We start from the raw sequence: 19,398 nt of genomic DNA, 5'->3' as shown, positions 1-19,398 counted from the left end.
AATATTATTAATAATAAAATTAAATAATTGTATTATTTCGATTATTTTTTTCTTACTTTTTTTATTATTTCATTCACCCAATACATTTTTCTGATAGTCCATTTTTGACGAAAATTTGTACCAATAGATTTTTTGATTCGCTTATTACGAATCTTAAATTAGTTTTTCAAAATTCAAAATGGTGGGAAAAAATGCATTGGTTTTTATGAAATTCGTTATACAAGGGGTTTTCAAGTCGTATATTACGAATTTTATATTCGTTTTTCAAAATTTAAAATGGCGGACAAAAATCAATAAAACTTTGTTATATATTTCATTAATAATTATTAATCTATTAGGACGTTGAAAAGTTATCGTTTCCCAGCATTAAATTCTAATTAAAAACAGCGAAAACTTTCGGCCTAATAGAATTACGAATTATTATTTTTTTATATTAATCAATCGAAATTAAAGCAGCCGTTTCATCAATTCTTTAAATTTATTTTTGTCAGAAAAATAATTATTTAAAACATTTAATTAAAAATATATACAAAATTGGTATATAATCATGTAACTGAATATTTAGATGACATATTTTGAGAACAAAATTTTTTATTAAAAAACCTTCATCAAATTAAAAGATTAAATATGATTTTTGAGAGACGTTTGACAATAGATTTTTGAAAAAAAATAATATTTTCGATTACAATGTTGAGTATGTGGAAAGAAATATCGTCAAAATTTAATTTTTTATTATCGTTTCCCCACCACTTGAATGAAGTAGATAATACTCGTATGTAGATAATACATTTATTATTAATCAAATATTTATTTTTTATTCAAAAATAATTGTAAATAATTTGTTCATAAATAAGTATAACTAAAAGTTAGGCTTTTATATCGATGTAAAATGAAATTCATAATACACCAATTATTTTTTTATTCATTATATACCTAGTATCTTTTACTAAGAAACTAATTAGTCTCATTAATTATTATTTACAAAATTTGTTGCGGTTTCATTATGGGATAAAGTGGAACGTAGATTCTCATAATAGATAATCCAAATACTTTACGATGAATATTTTTCAAATGATTTTAAGCAGAATTTTTATGTAAACTTTGCAAAAGTCTTGAAAATGAAGACTTTTGCAAAGTCTTCATTTGTTTTCAGTTGATCAACATTTTGATATTATAACCGTTATACCCATTAGATGCTGGCTTTATTTTTTTTAAATAAACTTAAAATGATTTAAATCTTAAAGTAAAAATGATTTACTTATTATTTTATTCACTTCTGCTGTATTCTAAATTAGATTTCTCATTCAGATACTTTAGAATGTAAGGATATTTTTTTGAGATTAATTTTTTTTTTAATTTCTTGGGTTGTTGTACTGGACGCATTAAATGTAAAATTGTATCCCTTATAATGTAACTTCTTTTTTTGTATGTGATAATAACTTGCAAATCACTTTGTCGCTTACTAAAAATAATTTAAAAAAGAAATTGCTAAATTTTGAATATATAGCTGCAAACGCTATAGGGCAATTATGTCTGTGCGTTTAAGTAGAAGTGATTCCTTGATTTTAAATTTATTTCGTTTAGAGTTGCAGTTAACTTGATTTTGGAATTTTTTGGTAACGTTTTGTCAGATAATTCTTTGTCTTTTATAATTTGTTTTAGGGAGAAAATAAAATTTTCTACTCAACTTAGATTGTTTGAATAGGAATGTAAAATTTAAAATTACATATGAAAACAACTATTTCAACATGGGATAAGTAATACGATCTCAAAATATCCCTGTTTTTGGGGGTTTTTTTAAAGTATATGTTTAATATTTATATAAAACATCTGTTATTTAAAAGTGTTTTGTCGGCCCAATAAGATTTTACCTTTTGATTAAATTTAGGAATAGGGTTCAAACCGTAGATTTAATTATTTAAAAAAATCTTCCTATTCCCAGTTTAAATAACTGTAATTTTTTAAATAATTGATTGATAGGAACATTTTTCACAGATTTCTTTTTGAAATTATTATATTAAAAACGCATTGAAAAAAGGGCTATAAAGGAATTATGTATTTTAATTAAAGCTGCTGTAAATCTCCTCCGCCCGTTAGAAAGTAATCCAGTCGCTTGTCAGTGCACTACAGCGAAACATTGAACAATCATGTTCAAGTTTTGCGCTGTGTTGTACGCTTACATTAACCACTGTACTCTATTCTGAGTGATTAGGAGAGTTAGCGATAGTCTAAGTAATTAAAAATATTTAATTTCCCATAAAGGCTTGTGCGATGAAATATGATTTGGAAATTTTGTATTTTGTAAAAGATATCGTGCCTTACTGGGATGTTTTTCGGATAAAAGACCGTTTAACCGTGGAGATTTGCTCCGTCGAAAGAAGAATTAAATAAGTTTTTCTTTCAAAACCCGTTTCTGTAAACTAAACTAGTCCCCCGTTCGGATCTCCGGGTGGGGACTACTAAGAAAGGGGTCACCAGAAAATTAAAAAATAACATTCTACGTGTCAGAGCGTGGAATGTTAGAAGTTTAAAAAAGGTTGGTAGACTAGAAAATTTAAAAAGGGAAATGGATAGGATAAATGTGGATGTAGTAGGAATTAGTGAGGTTCGGTGGGAAGAGGAAGGCGACTTTTGGTCAGGTGATTTTAGAATAATTAACTCAGCTTCAAATAATGGGCAGGCAGGAGTAGGTTTCATAATGAACAAGAAGATAGGGAAGAGAGTAGAGTATTTCAAAACGCATACACAGACTTATAGATTTTTGCACGAAGTATAATTTAGTAATTGCCAACACCCAATTTAAAAATCATAATAGAAGAATATACACTTGGAAAAAGCCAAGCGATACTGCAAGGTATCAGATACATTATATCATATCATGGTTAAGCAAAGATTTAGAAATCAACTCGTTGACTGCAAAACTTACCCTGGAGCAGACATTGATAGCGACCATAATTTAGTGATAATGAAATGTAGATTGGGGTTTAAAAACCTGAAGAAAAGGTGTCCGATGAATCGGTGGAATTTAGAGAAGCTTGAGGAAGAGGAGGTAAGATTTTTGAGGAGGATATCGCAAGAGGTCTGAGTAAAAAAGATAAGGTAGAAAATGAAGAAGAAGAATGGGAGAATGTTAAAAAGGAAATTCTTAAATCAGCAGAAGCAAACTTAGGCGGAATAAAGAGAACTGGTAGAAAACCTTGGGTTTCAGACGATATATTGCAGCTGAAGGATGAACGTAGAAAATATAAGAATGCTAGTGATGAAGAAAGTAAAAGGAACTATCGGCAATTAAGAAATGCTATAAACAGGAAGTGCAAACTGGCGAAAGAAGAGTGGATTAAAGAAAAGTGTTCAGAAGTGGAAAGAGAAATGAACATTGGTAAAATAGACGGAGCATACACGAAAGTTAAGGAAACTTTTGGGGCACATAAATTAAAATCTAATAATGTGTTAAACAAAGATGTTACACCAATATATAATACGAAAGGTAAAGTCGATAGATGGGTGGAATATATTGAAGAGTTATATGGAGGAAATGAATTAGAAAATGGTGTTATAGAGGAAGAAGAGGAAGTTGAGGAGGATGAAATGGGAGAAACAATACTGAGATCTGAATTTAAGAGAGCATTAAAAGATTTAAATGGCAGAAAGGCTCCTGGAATAGACGGAATACCTGTAAAATTACTGCGCAGTGCAGGTGAGGAAGCGATTGATAGATTATACAAACTGGTGTGTAATATTTATGAAAAAGGGGAATTTCCGTCAGACTTCAAAAAAAGTGTTTTAGTCATGATACCAAAGAAAGCAGTAGCAGATAAATGTGAAGAATACAGAACAATTAGTTTAACTAGTCATGCATCAAAAATCTTAACTAGAATTCTATACAGAAGAATTGAGAGGAGAATGGAAGAAGTGTTAGGAGAAGACCAATTTGGTTTCAGGAAAAGTATAGGGACAAGGCAAGCAATTTTAGGCCTCAGATTAATAGTAGAAGGAAGATTAAAGAAAAACAAACCAACATACTTGGCGTTTATAGACCTAGAAAAGGCATTCGATAACGTAGATTGGAATAAAATGTTCAGCATTTTAAAAAAATTTGGGTTCAAATACAGAGATAGAAGAACAATTGCTAACATTTACAGGAACCGAACAGCAACGGTAATAATTGAAGAACATAAGAAAGAAGCCGTTAAAAGAAAGGGAGTCCGACAAGGATATCCCCTATCCCCGTTACTTTTTAATCTTTACATGGAACTAGCAGTTAATGATGTTAAAGAACAATTTAGATTCGGAGTAAAAGTACAAGGTGAAAAGATAAAGATGCTACGATTTGCTGATGATATAGTAATTCTAGCTGAGAACAAAAAGGATTTAGAAGAAACAATGAATGGCATAGATGAATTCCTACGCAAGAACTATCGCATGTAAATAAACAAGAACGTAACAAAAAAAATGAAATGTAATAGAAATAACAAAGATGGACCACTGAATGTGAAAATAGGAGGAGAAAAGATTATGGACGTAGAAGAATTTTGTTATTTGGGAAGTAGAATTACTAAAGATGGACGAAGCAGGACGATATAAAATGCCGAATAGCACAAGCGAAACGGGCCTTTAGTAAGAAATATAATTTGTTTACATCAAAAATTAATTTAAATATCAGCAAAAGATTTTTGAAAGTATATGTTTGGAGTGTCGCTTTATATGGAAGTGAAACTTGGACAATCGGAGTATCTTAGAAGAAAAGATTAGAAGCTTTTGAAATGTGGTGCTATAGGAGAATGTTAAAAATCAGATGGGTGGATAAAGTGACAAATGAAGAGGTATTGCGGCAAGTAGATGAAGAAAGAAGCATTTGGAAAAATATAGTTAAAAGAAGAGACAGACTTATAGGCCACATTCTAAGGCATCCTGGAATAGTCGCTTTAATATTGGAAGGACAGGTAGAAGGAAAAAATTGTGTAGGCAGGCCACGTTTGGAATATGTAAAACAAATTGTTAGGGATGTAGGATGTAGAGGGTATACTGAAATGAAACGACTAGCACTAGATAGGGAATCTTGGAGAGCTGCATCAAACCAGTCAAATGACTGAAGACAAAAAAACCCGTTTCTCCACCTGCTGTTATCTAACTTTATAAAGTTTATTCCTTACCGTGATAATAGAGATATTAAAATACACAATGCAAAAGGTATTTCTATCTTTTCTGAGAAAAAGATTTCACTTTAAAAATTAAATGGTTGACTAAAAAAATTAAGAACATTCTTCATATATGTACGTATAAAAATATTTCATTTACATAGCCTCTTGGAAGAGTTATATAATATCAAATTATAGCAAGGGAAAAACAGGCGAAAACGAAGTATATTTTTTTATCTATTTTACCATAATTTATACAGGTTTTCTTCAAATAAATTCTAACTAACAGTATTAACGTGTTAAAAAACCAGATTTAATTTAAATATTTTATTTTCCATAAAAAGTGGTTCGTAAGATAAAAACTCTACAAAGGTATGCTTTTTATTTCGTGACAGATATTTTATAATAAGAAAGAGGCAGAGTGGTGCAGTGACTTAATCACAGTTTCTTTCTGACATCGATTTCATATTGCTAGATTTCTACGGTTAAGGACATATTGTTAAAAGTTATTTATCTTGTTCTGTATTATATCAGATTTCATTTCTTCTCCTACAATGATATTACTCTGCATATTATTTATAGAAATTATTTTAGTGGATTAGTTTTTCATTCCTTTTTCTGTAATATTACAAAAATATACCTTATGCTAAACACTTTTATTATCAAACACTCTTTTATTTTATTCTTTTTTTTTCATAAAATCACTACAATTCAGTTATAGAGTTGTTTTGTTGCCTTACATAATCTGGAACGTATAGTTAGTTTTTGTCAATGGATATCGGTCATTTATCAATAAGTGGGTCATAGTAAGTGTTTGATGTTGCAACTGAAATGCTGAACAGACGTTTTATCTGTATGCAGTGTGACGTATATGTTTTGATGACTGTCAGTTTTTATTTTTATATGCTCGTGTTTAATGGCCTGATTCGATTCGCCAACCCCGCGACTGTATCGACCGAAACTTAAACGAATAACTATTAGTTTATGACTTAGTTTTACACTGATGCTTTAGCATTGTCTTTTTGTATTTACGAGTAATGAATTTGAATGTATCTTACCCACCTATTTCCGTGAATTACGAATAATTTTTTTGAAAATGAATTAAGATGTATATCGTACTTTTGAATAAGGTAATAACAATAAATAAAAAATCTGAGAACAAAGTTGTGATACTTTCCTGACATTGGTTATTTATTCTTATATTATGGAAAAATAATTATACATGAAGAAAGTTTTTCATGACCAACATCATTATAAGTTTATGGTAACTTATGTGGGTAATTTATGATGAAGTTTTATAGTAAATTTTCATATCTGTTTAAATAAACCAAAACAAATTTAAAAAATCGGCTTTTTTTTATTCGCCTTCCAAGAAAAATTTTTGATTTATCTTCGTTTGCTATTTTGAATGGAAGTAACTAAAAAATTCCACTAAAAATGTACAACCATTAAAAAATTATTAAAGATTTCTTTTTTGGGGGTGAAGGTGAATTATGCTCCAACTTTTATTAATATTAAAAGTTTAAATAAATAAAAATATTTTTAAATTTGATCGGCTCCCCAGTCTCCATATTACCCCAAAATATTTTTTTTTAGGTTGTTTGTACTACTACTATGCCAAGGAAGACATAAAAGAAAATCGATTAAGAAATATGCAATAAGTGTAAAGATGGTTTTTTCGATTTTTGGGGAAGGAGGGAATTTTAAGCTTTTTTAAACGGTAAGATAAGCAGGCACGTATGTACTGAGCTTATTATAAAGTGGAGTTATGTTTGCAAAATATTTAGAAAATTGACTCCAAAAAACTATCGAACCCCCTTTGGACATATTGACCCCAAACTTTTACCAAAACGTTGTCCCATGTACACGAGCCGTTATACAAAATTTCATAAAAATCGGTTTATCCAGTCAAAAGCTTCAAACACGTCAACATGCACATAGCTTGTCCAAGCCGAATTGGCACAGATCTGATGAACAGCATTGCTTTATAATTTATTGCCTAAGGAGCACGGGTTTATAATACTACTCGATTAAAGACAGTGTATATTCGCTACGACTATAGTTTATTCCAATCAATAAACAAATTTACGTCTTATCTTTATTAGTTACTTATTTAATCATGAGTTCATATATTATTAAATGGTATATGGTTTATATATTATTAAATGTTTATATATTATTATTAAATCATTAAATTTATTTCTTTATCAGATACTGAAATAGATATATTTTGCTATATGATGCAGACTAATTTACTGTTACTCTTAATGTTTACTCTAAACCACTCTTATATTAACTCGCTCTTGGACTATTTATGTGACATTCATGGTACGGAATCTTTCAGTCGAATTTTGAAGCATTTCCGTTTATCCATTCGCTATGAAAGTTTGCATATAGGTTTGCTCCCTTGATCGACCGGATCTTTGTTATCGTGGTCTTGATTATTGGGGATCTGAGAAAATTTTTCAGAGCGCTAGGACCGACCGTTTTCGAAATATTTGTGATTTTCGTCCGATAATTCGGATCCGGTTAAAAAGTACAAAATTTTCCTAAAACTTCGGTCGCGAATTTTAGATCCAAACTTACCGAAACAGGCTAGGTTATCTTTCACTACGAAAATATGCATGTAAACGAGGTTTTATAAGTTCAAGGGGCATTTTTTTCACTAATTATCGCATCTTAGCGACTTGAAAATGTTGCTAAAATGTGTTGTCATCAGGAGCAAACCCGTGTGCAAAATTTCAGACCAAATGGATAAGCGGAATGCTTCAAAATTCCGTTCCATGAATCTCACATACACAGTCCAAGAGCAAGTTAATATGAGTATAAAAAAAATTATACTGTATATTTACCGTAAAATTTATTATACCGTATATGTACTGTCTTCCACAAGTAGCATATTATAGCCCCGCCGTAGCTAGGCAACCATCGCCTAGATCAGATTTTTTCCAATTCAGCTTGGACAAGCTACATGTATGTACGTACGTAAGTAAAAACATTAATCCCAAGGTTTATTTATTTTTTTTTTTTGGGGGGTCATGAATGAGAAATGCAAAAAACCCCATATCGCATTTTTTACTGATTATCATACTTTACTTCTTGCAGCATAGCTCTAGAGCAATGATGCCAGGAAATTAAAAATGTTATTATTGTATTTGTAATTTATTGCTTTACTATCATTAATTCAAGAAATATAATTTGCCTAATTGTTAATGATAATGTCTTTATTCAAGAAAACATAAAAGTAAAATATCTCTAATCCTTATTACAAAACATACAAAGGTACAAAAACTATATAAAAGTACATAATAAAATGTATTAAAGAACATAGCAAACTATTTTCATGGTCTTTCAAATGTCTGAGAAGCTGAATATTTGCAAAAGCAAACAATTAAAATTGTACGCACGTAAAATAGATTACCGTAGATAATATTAGAGTTCGTCAAACAAGAGAAAAATATAAAAAATTAAAAAACAGGACTGCCAAAAAAAATTGCTGATAAACATTGCTCTTTAATATAGGATAATAACACCCCATATGTTTGATGACCGTAATAATTTTGCCACAAAGACGCAGTAGTTGGAGAATTTATGATCTCTTAAAAAGTTTTGCACTACGCTTTGACTCCCTCGATTGGGAGTCAAAGATATAGAAATGGCATTGCCCTTAAATATAGCGACAGAGTACTGGTTTTGACAGGTTACGATCCCGCGCTCGTGGTTCTAGAGGAAATGCTCGATGCCCGATTCTATATTGCTAAAGTAGCCCTCTGGTAATTCTTCAGGCGCAATGGGCTTGATAAGTCCATCAATTACATACGGTTGAATTTGCATTTCTAATGCATTTTCATCGAAAGTCACTCGGGGCAATAATTCTTCGATATTCAGGCAGTCTGGCCTATCTACCACGGGCATCAAGCATTGTAAGAAAGAAGTAACTGTCACTAGCTAACAAAATTCTGTCCAATTCTTTTGATAACGACCATTTGTGCAGAGGCTTCAATGCCGATTATTTAATGGCGGTTACAGCATTTGCCGTACACGGGCGACCGCGTGATTCTGCTCTAAATCGATCGCTACATTGGTAAAATGCCCACGTACTATATACTTGTCGTTGTGTTGCCTATATCTTGGAAATGACATTGTTCATTTCGTTCGACTTACTGATTTTGCTGCAGGGGGACTGATTACAAGATTTCTTCATTTACTTCGTCTCTGTTCATTTCTATATAAACTTTCTCATTAGCATACAAGTGATTGTTATGCAAAAGACTTTTTTTTATTTTATTAGCATCGACGCATATAGAATTTGCCACTTAGCGGCCGAAATCAGAAAATTGATTAGTATGACTTATGGTTAATTTAGAAACTCATATTCATTAGAAACAAAATTATTAAAGACTAAATTAGATTGCGTAATAGACTACTTATAATAATTCTGTAATGACTACTTATATATAACACTCTGTAATGAAATTACTCGGAAAAAAATTAAACCTAAAAACTAGTGAAAAATCACCTACCACCTGTAAATCAACAAAGAAAAACTAAATTTTTTTTAGAATAGTTACCCTAATCTGAATAACACTGATAAGTGTAAATACGTGTGTATATTGTCTGTAGGTGGAAGAATAACACTAAATCCAGCCTGGAATTCTTTTAATAGATTTTGTTTTTCCACCCGGTTTTTTAGTCTAACAATAAATCGATAAATACTTTACTAATTCTAAAAAGAAATTCCCTTGTAGTTATATATGTCGTTCACGTTTCTTGTTTTATTGGTTTGCTTGGCATTTCTCCCACCACCATCCCATTCGGTTGCCCTAAAGCATAATACCGAATGTCTGTGCCACAAACGGCTACTGAACCTCGAAACAGTTTAGCGAAACTAAATAGCTCCTAGAGCTTACCTAACAGCATGAGCGGACTAAGCGCGATGCCATACACCAATCAGCTTACGTGTCCCGCCGCTCACTTGTCATTTACTAAGATGGGTAGGCGCACCCCGTCAACTACTAAAAATATATATGACATCCATAAATTGAAATTTACTTCGTCTAGACAGCAATTCGCTGCCACGCCTAGGTCGCTGAATGCCAGCAAGTATCTGTCCACCATATTAAAGCGCTTGGAGCCTTAATTAGCTGCTGGTCAGGCATATATATCTCTAGGTTAGCTTCACACATCAGTGCGGTAGGAGCCTTTTCCCTTAGGTAAACTACTGATGTCGGCTGAACATAGCAACCGCATCAAGGATCTCCCACACGATCCGACAATGCGGTTCTGGCTATATTGACTCGCCGTTTGTGAGTGGCCAATTTTCCCTTTGACCTCTAAGTTCCAGGGTGGCCCGGTCTCTGGCCCCCCCACAAGAGCAGGGCAGTCAAACATTAGGTGTTCATTTGACGGGACCTCCCCGCAACCGCACAGCTCATCAGATGCCAGGCGGAACCGAAACAGATATTGGTTTAAATTAATATGATTGGTGTGATCCCGGGCACCGTTTGCTCTTAAAAACGAGCTCGAGACATACCATCCCCCAGATCCTGTATAAACTTATACAAGGATCTTCCCTTAGTCGTGGTGGTGTCCCATTCCAGCTGCCATGCTTCCATCGCGAGGCTCTGCAGCCTCTTCCGCAGGCCTTTCTTTTCTTAGCGTAGTTTTTTTTTTAGCGTATTTCCAAAGAATTTGAAAATCGATACTACACCCGGTCATGTTTATATTCACGTCTTTATGTGTGTATAAGTTTTTCGTTCTACCGGACGCAGATTTTAACCGATTTTGGCGATACGTGGCGGGTTGATGTAAACCAATTGGGAGTAGAGTCCTATTGATTTTCAAGCTAATCGGTTTTCAGGAACCGGAGTTAGACCAAAAACGGGGTTATTGGGTACATTTTCAGCTTTTTTTCGTTCTACTAGCGCAGTTTCTTTTTACATTTCCTCCTATTTTCTTAAGACTACATTATTTTAAGAGATAAAATTGGTTTGATGCTTATCAACTGTTCTGTACAAAGCCAATGTAGCACTGGTGTAGCATACAAAATACTTTTATTTATACTGACATTTGTAATATTTAAATAATTGATAATGTATACTAAATTAATTGTTTAATTATATGCCCCTAGTGATATCTTTTTGATTAAGTTTTGATATCTCCTAATTGAGGAAGTTAAGTTCTTAAACAGTAAGACAACAAATACTATTTTTTTTAGCGGATTTCCATTTTTTTTTGTTGAAATCGCAATTGCGCCTGGTCAGATTTTATAAGGTGGTGTCGGGGGGAGAGAGAACCAGCTTTTCTTTTCGTTTTGGAGTGCACGACTTTTCGTTTTCTCTTGTAAACGATTCTGCTCTTTTATATACAGGGTCATTCACGGGAACCGGATGTTTTTAAAATAATCATAAAAAATTAAATATTTATTTTAAAAAAGTTTTATTGGACACTTGTTAAATCAAAGCATTTGTTACTTACTCATGAACGAAAAATTATGTCCGGCATGTGATGTCCATTTTGGGCAATACATTGTTGTAGCCTTTCACGGTAACTGGCCTCAATTCTTTGCAGCATGTCTACATCAATCTGGGTGACGTGATGACGAATTGCTATCTTTAGGTCCTCCAATGTACGCGGTTTATTGTCGTACATACGCGATTTCAGAAACCCCCACAGAAAAAATCACAACTACTCAAGTCGGGGGACCGAGGGGGTCAAGGAATGTCGCCGAATCTGGAAACGATCCGTCCCGGAAACAAGTTACAGAGAACAGCCATCGTTGCCCTCGCTGTGTGCGCTGTAGCTCTATCCTGCTGGAATAACACATTTTGAAAATCGATTCCCCGGTTTCGTAACTCATGGATGAAAAACGTATTCAACATCGCAATGTAACGATCAGCTGTTACAGTTACGGCAGCGTCATTTTCTTCAAAAAAATATGGTCCAATAACACCGACCTTTCCTATTGCAAACCAGACAGTCACCTTTGGGCTATGAAGTGGTCTCTCGTGAAGCTGATGTGGGTTTCTTTCTGCCCAATACCGGCAATTCTGTTTGTTGACGAAGCCATTCAGATGAAAATGGGCTTCGTCACTCATTAACAACAACAAATTTTCATTTTCTTCAAAAATGGTAAGCATTTTTCGACAAAATTGTAATCGCTGCGTGAAATCTTGCTTGTTTAACTGCTGCACGATGGCTATCTTGTTTGAAGCGCTGCTGAATGCCTCTGAATAGAGGCATTCAGCAGCGCGTGGGCTTCTGACAATGGCTTCCCTTACTCGTTCGATGTTCTCCGGAGTGCTAGCAGTTCGTCGGGGACCCGGTGGTTTTTTCTTCAATATTGAACCGCTTGTTCGAAGGTTGTTTACCCATCGCAATATTGTGTTACGAGAAGGGACACTTGCATTACGATGGATATTAAACTGACGGCGGAAATCTCGCAGTTACGGATTCGTCATTTCGCACAAAACTGTCATACGCGTACAGGCGTTGGTCTAGCGTCCACGGCTCCATCTCAACGACTAAAATGTAAATGCTATAAACAAAGGAAACGTCAGACACCAGCCACGTGCCCCTCCCACCACGAGCGCTCGAGTACAACCCACTTCAAAAACATCAGGTTCCCGTGAATGACCCTGTACATATATACGAGGTCTGTAAATGAAGTAATGAGACTAGTTTTTTTGGCAGCCAAACTGGCAACACTGTAAAGTTACTTATAAACATATGGATATATGAACAGCTGATTTATATTAGGTATAGTAATTTAAGTCTATTGTTAACAAATTTTCGTGACACGAGTTTTTGTAGTGCGTTACAAAAATGAGCAATACTAATTATGAGCAACGTTGTGCAATCAAGTTTTGTGTTAAACTCAGTGAGAATGCTACTGAAACCTTTTAAAAATTGAAAAGGGCGTATGGAGGTGACGCTCTGTCACGAGCTCACGTTTTTAGGTGGTTTAAAGCATTTTCAGATGGCCGGGAATCAGTTGTGGACGATCCAAGCTCTGGAAGACCGTATTGTATTCTTTTGTTTTTTTCCTGAGAATTCAGACGATAAGAGCATTTTTGGTTAATTTTTTTGTTTCTTAACGTTTTTCTTACAAAATTTCTTTAACGATGCGTTATATTCTTGAGCTGCTATATTTAAACCGAGTATCGAAAGTGAATCGTAGCTTACGCTTTTGCCTGAGACACGCTCAAACATACATTTATAACCTCTCTCTTTCTCTCTCTCTCTTTCTGTGTATATGTGAGCGCGCGCGCGGTTGTTGTCTCGTGAATACTCTTTAAGCAAATCTCGCAAACATTCTTCTCGTAGGAGTCAGTTTTGAACAGAGTTTCTTATAACACTTAGGTTATATATAACTTCCACAACTAGCTTTGTTTTGTTTTCAAGAGTGTAGATTTATTTTCAAATTTTTATTAAGTCGTATACTTGAAATAATGAATTATAAATATATTCACCGTCAGTTGAAACAATTATTATAAGCCCAACAGGAAAAACGAGTTCTAAATATAACAAAAAATTCTGATGGTTGTTAGAAAAAAGATGTATTTTATATTAGATAATATTATGTTAGTATTTTATATTTTACATTAGATATTGGATATTTGACAAATGTCGAGCTTATTAGGGAAATTAACTAGTAAAGTGGTATCCTGTTTATTTATTCTTATTAACTGAAGTAAACCTACTGTTATGGCGTACCACCCTGCCACATCATCCGGAAGGCAGTAGTGATCAGCCTTACAGCCTTACAGTGATATGTATATGACCGAGACTGGCTGTTCATCGAACATCATTGCTCTTAGAAAAAGTTATTTTGATAGTTGCTGCAGGTAGTTCATATGCTTTAATTGGGTGATAACCATGCAAAATTACGGGATATTTAATGTAAAGTGTTAAAAACTGAGTTATTAGTTTAAAGAATTAAGTAAGACGACGCACCGTAAAAACAAATTATTTCCACTCAAGAGAAGATTTTGTAAATACTGCTACTACGCTGTTATATCAAACCTTTCCATATCTCTTATAAAAAACATTTATCGCATGAATTTTTTGAAATAGCTATTAGCGTCCTTGTTTATTTTCATCTTTCTGTTTCTCCTTTTCTGGTAAATACAGAGTAAGTTCAAAATAATTTTATATTGTTTACACAGATCTGAGGCCGAGTTTGTGTTATATTTAAAATTTGGAATCAAATTCTAAGTGAGAGATTCTTTAAATTTCAAAGCGAGCCATGGCCTACGCGGTGTAAAAGACTTTAATACTATTATACTTCTAACAAGCTCTGTAAATGTAACAAAAAATACCCAGCACATCCGTTACTAGCATTTAGAGCTAGTTGAACAAATATAGTGGGTGGCCTTTAGTCAATGTAAATACATGACCTAACCCACCGGCTTGGTCTAGTGGTGAACGCGTAGGCCATGGCTCGCGTTATTTTGAAGTCAGTTATTTTTACACGGATTTGAATACTAGATCGTGGATACCGTTTTTCTTTGGTGGTTGGGTTTCAATTAACCACAGATCTCAGGAATAGTCGAACTGAGACTGTACAAGACTACACTTCATTTGCACTAATACATATCTTCCTCATTCATCCTCTGAAGTGTTATCTGAAAGGTAATTACGGGAGGCTAAACAGATTTCTGATGTTCCCTCAGTTCGATTTCAACCGTGTTTACTCTAATAATAAAAAAAGTTTTGTAGTATTTAATATTTAACTTTTATGGTGAAGCAAAACTCTTATGCTTTGTTTTGTTTCTCATTTCTCATCCATGCAACCACAATGTGACAGCGAAGCGTGGCGGGTAGAGCTAGTAGTTTATAAAATAATGGGTTTTTCACTGGATATCTTTTTTAATTGTCTATTTCTGAACAGGAAGATAATATTCGTTTTGAGGAAGTTTTTGAAGTCATTATTTTGTTAAAATTTAAGTGATTACGTTAAACATAACCTTGAATACTAGGCTATATACATCTCCTTAATAGATTTCTATCATGCATGCTTTACATACTGGAACTTATCAAACAAGGAATGGTATTTTATTACAATTTTAGGAATAGGTAATTTGTTCTTAATGATTCTATAAGAGTAATTTTGTTGACTATAAATTACCCCACACTGAGAATGAATTTATAAAGCTACTTAATCCATCTTCATTATTTTCAAATTTTTATAAACGTTGCTTGATTATTTTTAATTCAGAGATATTTGATGTATATTTTAATCTTTAGATGTGTTATCAGGAAATAAATATTATAATCAAATTTTTTTTCCTTTTAGGTCACAGTAGGAACAGGTAAGAAGGCACGACATTTTACTATTTTGTATTAGTTTTGTGTATGTTAACGGTTTATTATGTTCAACTCCTCTTATTACACAGCTAAGGGAGATGCGTACTGAGGTTCAACTCTGGAGATGATCTTTACATTTGAGAACATAATAAAAACCTTCTTTACCCATTACCTACTGTGATAAAAAGATGTGCTCGATTATATATTTCCATTATAATTTATTAAAAGTTGTATTAATTACGGTTCCGATAAATAAGGCGCTAAATGTAAATGTTTTGTTGTGTAAGGTTAATCCCATATCGAAAACACGAACGTTTTATCTAGTTCTGGTTCTTCTTTAGGGACATTTTTCTGTCTATCTGTTTTGTCACATCTAATAAGGAAATCTCTTCTAATTTCATTCGATATGCTGCTTCATATGTTTCAATATTTCATTATCAGGTCTTTTCTTCAATATTGTTGTTTTTAATTATTTAATCCTGTTCCCAACAGAAAAAAACTTCTTAAAAATTTCATGTCTTGGGACTAATTTTGTTCTTGGGCCTATTACAAAGGATTTAAAATTTCATAAATTTTAGATTTTCCGTAGATTTTATCTTTCTGTCGCACCTTCAATTTTCTACGAAATCCCTGTAGACATCAGATAATTAAAAATAATTACAAAATTTAAATCGGCTCGAAGAGGATTATATCGAAAATTTCTTTTCAAAAATAGTTTATCGAAGAATTTTATGTATTATAAGTATACTATAAATAAGATATATTTTGAATATAAATAAAATAATTAAGTTTAAACAAAATAAGTATAAGAAAGTCAAGTATATTAAAATGAATAAAGTAACTAAATTCATATTCAAAAGTCCAAATCTTAACCCACCGGCTTGGTCTAATGGTGAACGCGTCTTCCCAAATAAGCTGATTTCGAAGTCGAGAGTTCCAGCGTTCGAGTTCTAGTAAAGTTAGTATTTTTACACGGATTTGAATACTAGACCGGTTTTCTTTGGTGGCTGGGTTTCAATTAACCACACATCTCAGTAATGGTCGAACTGGGACTGTACAAGACTGTACACTCACACATATGATGATCCTCATTCATCCTCTGAAGTATTATCTGAACGGCAATTGCTGGAGGCTAAACAGGAAAAAGAAAGAAGTCCAAATCACCAAACTCCACAACATGAATCATTTTACGTACAGCACTTATTATTTCTACTTTTTTCTCTCTTTCGAGGGTTACCTATTAATATAATAGCACCCAGCGTAAACTATTCAGTTATTTAATAATTCCAATTTTTATATTTGTTAAATTATAAAGATGGTAACTCCCATATAGGATTTTCTCGGGAGTACCTAATTCTCATTCTTTTGCGATCTAAAAATTGTAATATATCAAGAATATGTTAGGTAATTTTCTTTCATTGTTATTATGACAGTAATACTATACATATATATCATTATACATGTATACATATAGCTCTTTTTATTTTATTTATTTACATAAGTATGTTTACTTTATTTTAATTTTGTATGTGTTGTTACTAAGTTACAACGTAATTTTTTAAGAAATATGTAATTTGTAAAAAATGAGAATAAAACGATTATTATTATAAACCATGAGTACACATGGTTTATGCAGTTAATAATGTGTAAACGTTGTAGAAAGGGTGATTTATAAATATATTTTCGAGAATTAATTTTTTTCCAATAGAAATTATGTTAATTAATAGAGTCATCTATATAAATTAATCTTTATACGCTGTTTTGGAAATTTTTAGTGCTTTTTGTGTATATATATATATATCTACATATATATTTATGACATATTTTGTTAGGTTTAATTGCACGTTATTTACAGATGAAATTAACAGTTTAATGAGCAAATGTTGTTGACTTTGTCGTCGAATGGCTTTGACGGCACGTAATTCATAACCTTGTGGTTGCCCAGAAAAGGGCCGTTTTTTGCGTTAGCTATGAGAAGAACTGTTGGGTCCGGAAGCTGGTCTCCGGCGAAGTCGGAGAGTTGTGGCTCATCCATTGAAGTCCGACCGGGGTTTTCCTCAGCGGAAGTTGAGTCTCCACTACAGCATGACAGTGATAGCCCCCAGAACCCTGCAGTGTTAGATCGGCGTCGGTCGTCCTTCGCCGAGGTGGTTCTCCTCCAGCGATCCTACGCTGGACCCGCTACTGCTACTGAGTCCGCCGGCCAGGGCGATTGAAGCCCGGTGAGCTGGAGCTGGAGCGGGAAGGTAGCATCCGCGTCCAGCGGCTCCCTCAGCGGGCCGGCGGGGATGTTGACATCCGCCGGGAGGTCCCACGTTGAGCCGTCCGAAGAACTTCTTCCATCTTCTTCTTCTTCTTGGTCTTTTTCAGTTGTGGTCGACGATGAATTGAAAATTCACTCTCGTGCATACTTTTATTGGAGCCTGAATGTGGTGGAGCCGCAGTGCCGCTATGGTGGGAGAACTGCGCGGTCATCTGCGCGGCGGTAGTGATGCGTTTATCAGCGCGTCCGCATACTGTGCGCCAGCTCACATTGAGTTGCTACAGTGTTCGTCCGCCGATATTAAATTAGGGATATATGTGGTAACAACTCTTAAAAAAAAAGATAGGGCAATTTACACTTTTTAATTTACACGTTTTAATTAAATTTTAGTTCTTGAAAATTATCAAGCAAGTCACAACGTTTTGTAACATTTGATAATATGACTAAAAAACGTATATATTCTTAACTGAAAAAAATAAATACGTAACTGATTTGGTATACGACGCATTTAAAGTTATTTTAAATCTATTTTTCATTCGGTGTGTTTCATCCTCGCGTTCATGTAATCTGTTAAAACAAACTCAACTATAACGGCTATGGTTTTAAGGAGACTTCAACGAGAAAATTATGTTCTTAAAAAATGTTTATATCTGTTTCTTATTTTAACTTTCGAGTGAAAAAATTCCGTAATTATAATAATTTCGTACATCGTAACGGGAGAAACTAATGCTGTGACAATAATGCTCAGTTATCGCTAATTGAAGTATATCTTATTTTTACATAATATTTCCAAAAATAAAAAGATTTAAAAATTTTAAATCAATATATTTTCAAGGGGTTTTTTATTGACTATATTTATTCAGGTTTATTACAAAATATTTAATTTTGAAGATTCTAAATTGAGGATAGCTTTTTTAATGAAAGAAAGTGACGCATTTTAATAGAATCGGAACTGTTAAAATATACTGCTATTGTACTATTTATTTATAATCGGACTATACTGCCATCGTTGTGCACTGTTCTTATAAAATCTATTGTTTATAAACTTATTTTAAAACATTAAATCTGCTTATTTTTATTTTTTTTTAATTTTCAGATAATTGATTCATTGATTTAACAGAAAAAAATTACTTATCTGAAACAAATTATCGCTTTATATTACTCGCCGATGCTATTAAATAAATAAAAAATAGTACGTTTTTATAACTTTTTGTGGCTGACCGGGATTCCAATCCGGGATCTCCGGATGAAAGGTCGAGACGCTACCACTCGCACCACGGAGGCCGGAGGCCGCGAGTTAATGAAACTTAGTAGTAAACTTAACGTAGCTTTGTAATTTAATAATGTATAATGTACTTGCTAAATATTTGTTATAATTTTATTTTGGTATTCCGTTATAACATTTTTTTTACGTTTTAGTCTCAGAAATATTATAAATATGAAAAGATTTTTGAAATTATTTTTTAAAAAGATGATTCATTGGTGACAACATTTTTAAATAACATTTACTGATGAAAAACTTTAGTTGTTTTATTAACCTTAATTAAATAATTAAAAAGTTTTATGACATTCTTTTTTACAAATATATATATATATATATATATATATATATATTTGTAAATATATACATGTTCAAACTCTTTCAGTTTTCATTAAAAAAAGTTTTGTAATTAAAGGGAAATTTGGCTG

The 19,398-nt window shown here is 32.9% G+C and overlaps 1 protein-coding gene across 4 annotated transcripts in view; it reads left to right on the top strand.

Annotated features, from left to right (window-relative positions):
• The window catches only part of osy (ABC transporter oskyddad), a 283,517-nt gene that overhangs the window by 104,492 nt on the left and 159,627 nt on the right, over positions 1–19,398 (top strand). The window contains exon 2 of one of the 4 annotated variants that reach the window (XM_075358396.1): positions 15,436–15,451. The exons of the other annotated variants lie outside the window; for them this stretch is intronic. The gene's annotated coding sequence lies outside the window, so the exon portion shown is untranslated. The remainder of the gene's footprint in view (positions 1–15,435; positions 15,452–19,398) is intronic. 4 annotated transcript variants of the gene reach the window in all.

Source organism: Lycorma delicatula, chromosome 1, assembly GCF_047948215.1.
Source record: "Lycorma delicatula isolate Av1 chromosome 1, ASM4794821v1, whole genome shotgun sequence".
NCBI lineage: Eukaryota > Metazoa > Arthropoda > Insecta > Hemiptera > Fulgoridae > Lycorma > Lycorma delicatula.
The sequence above is the reverse complement of the archived record's forward strand: the minus strand, read 5'-3'. Positions and strand labels throughout refer to the sequence as shown.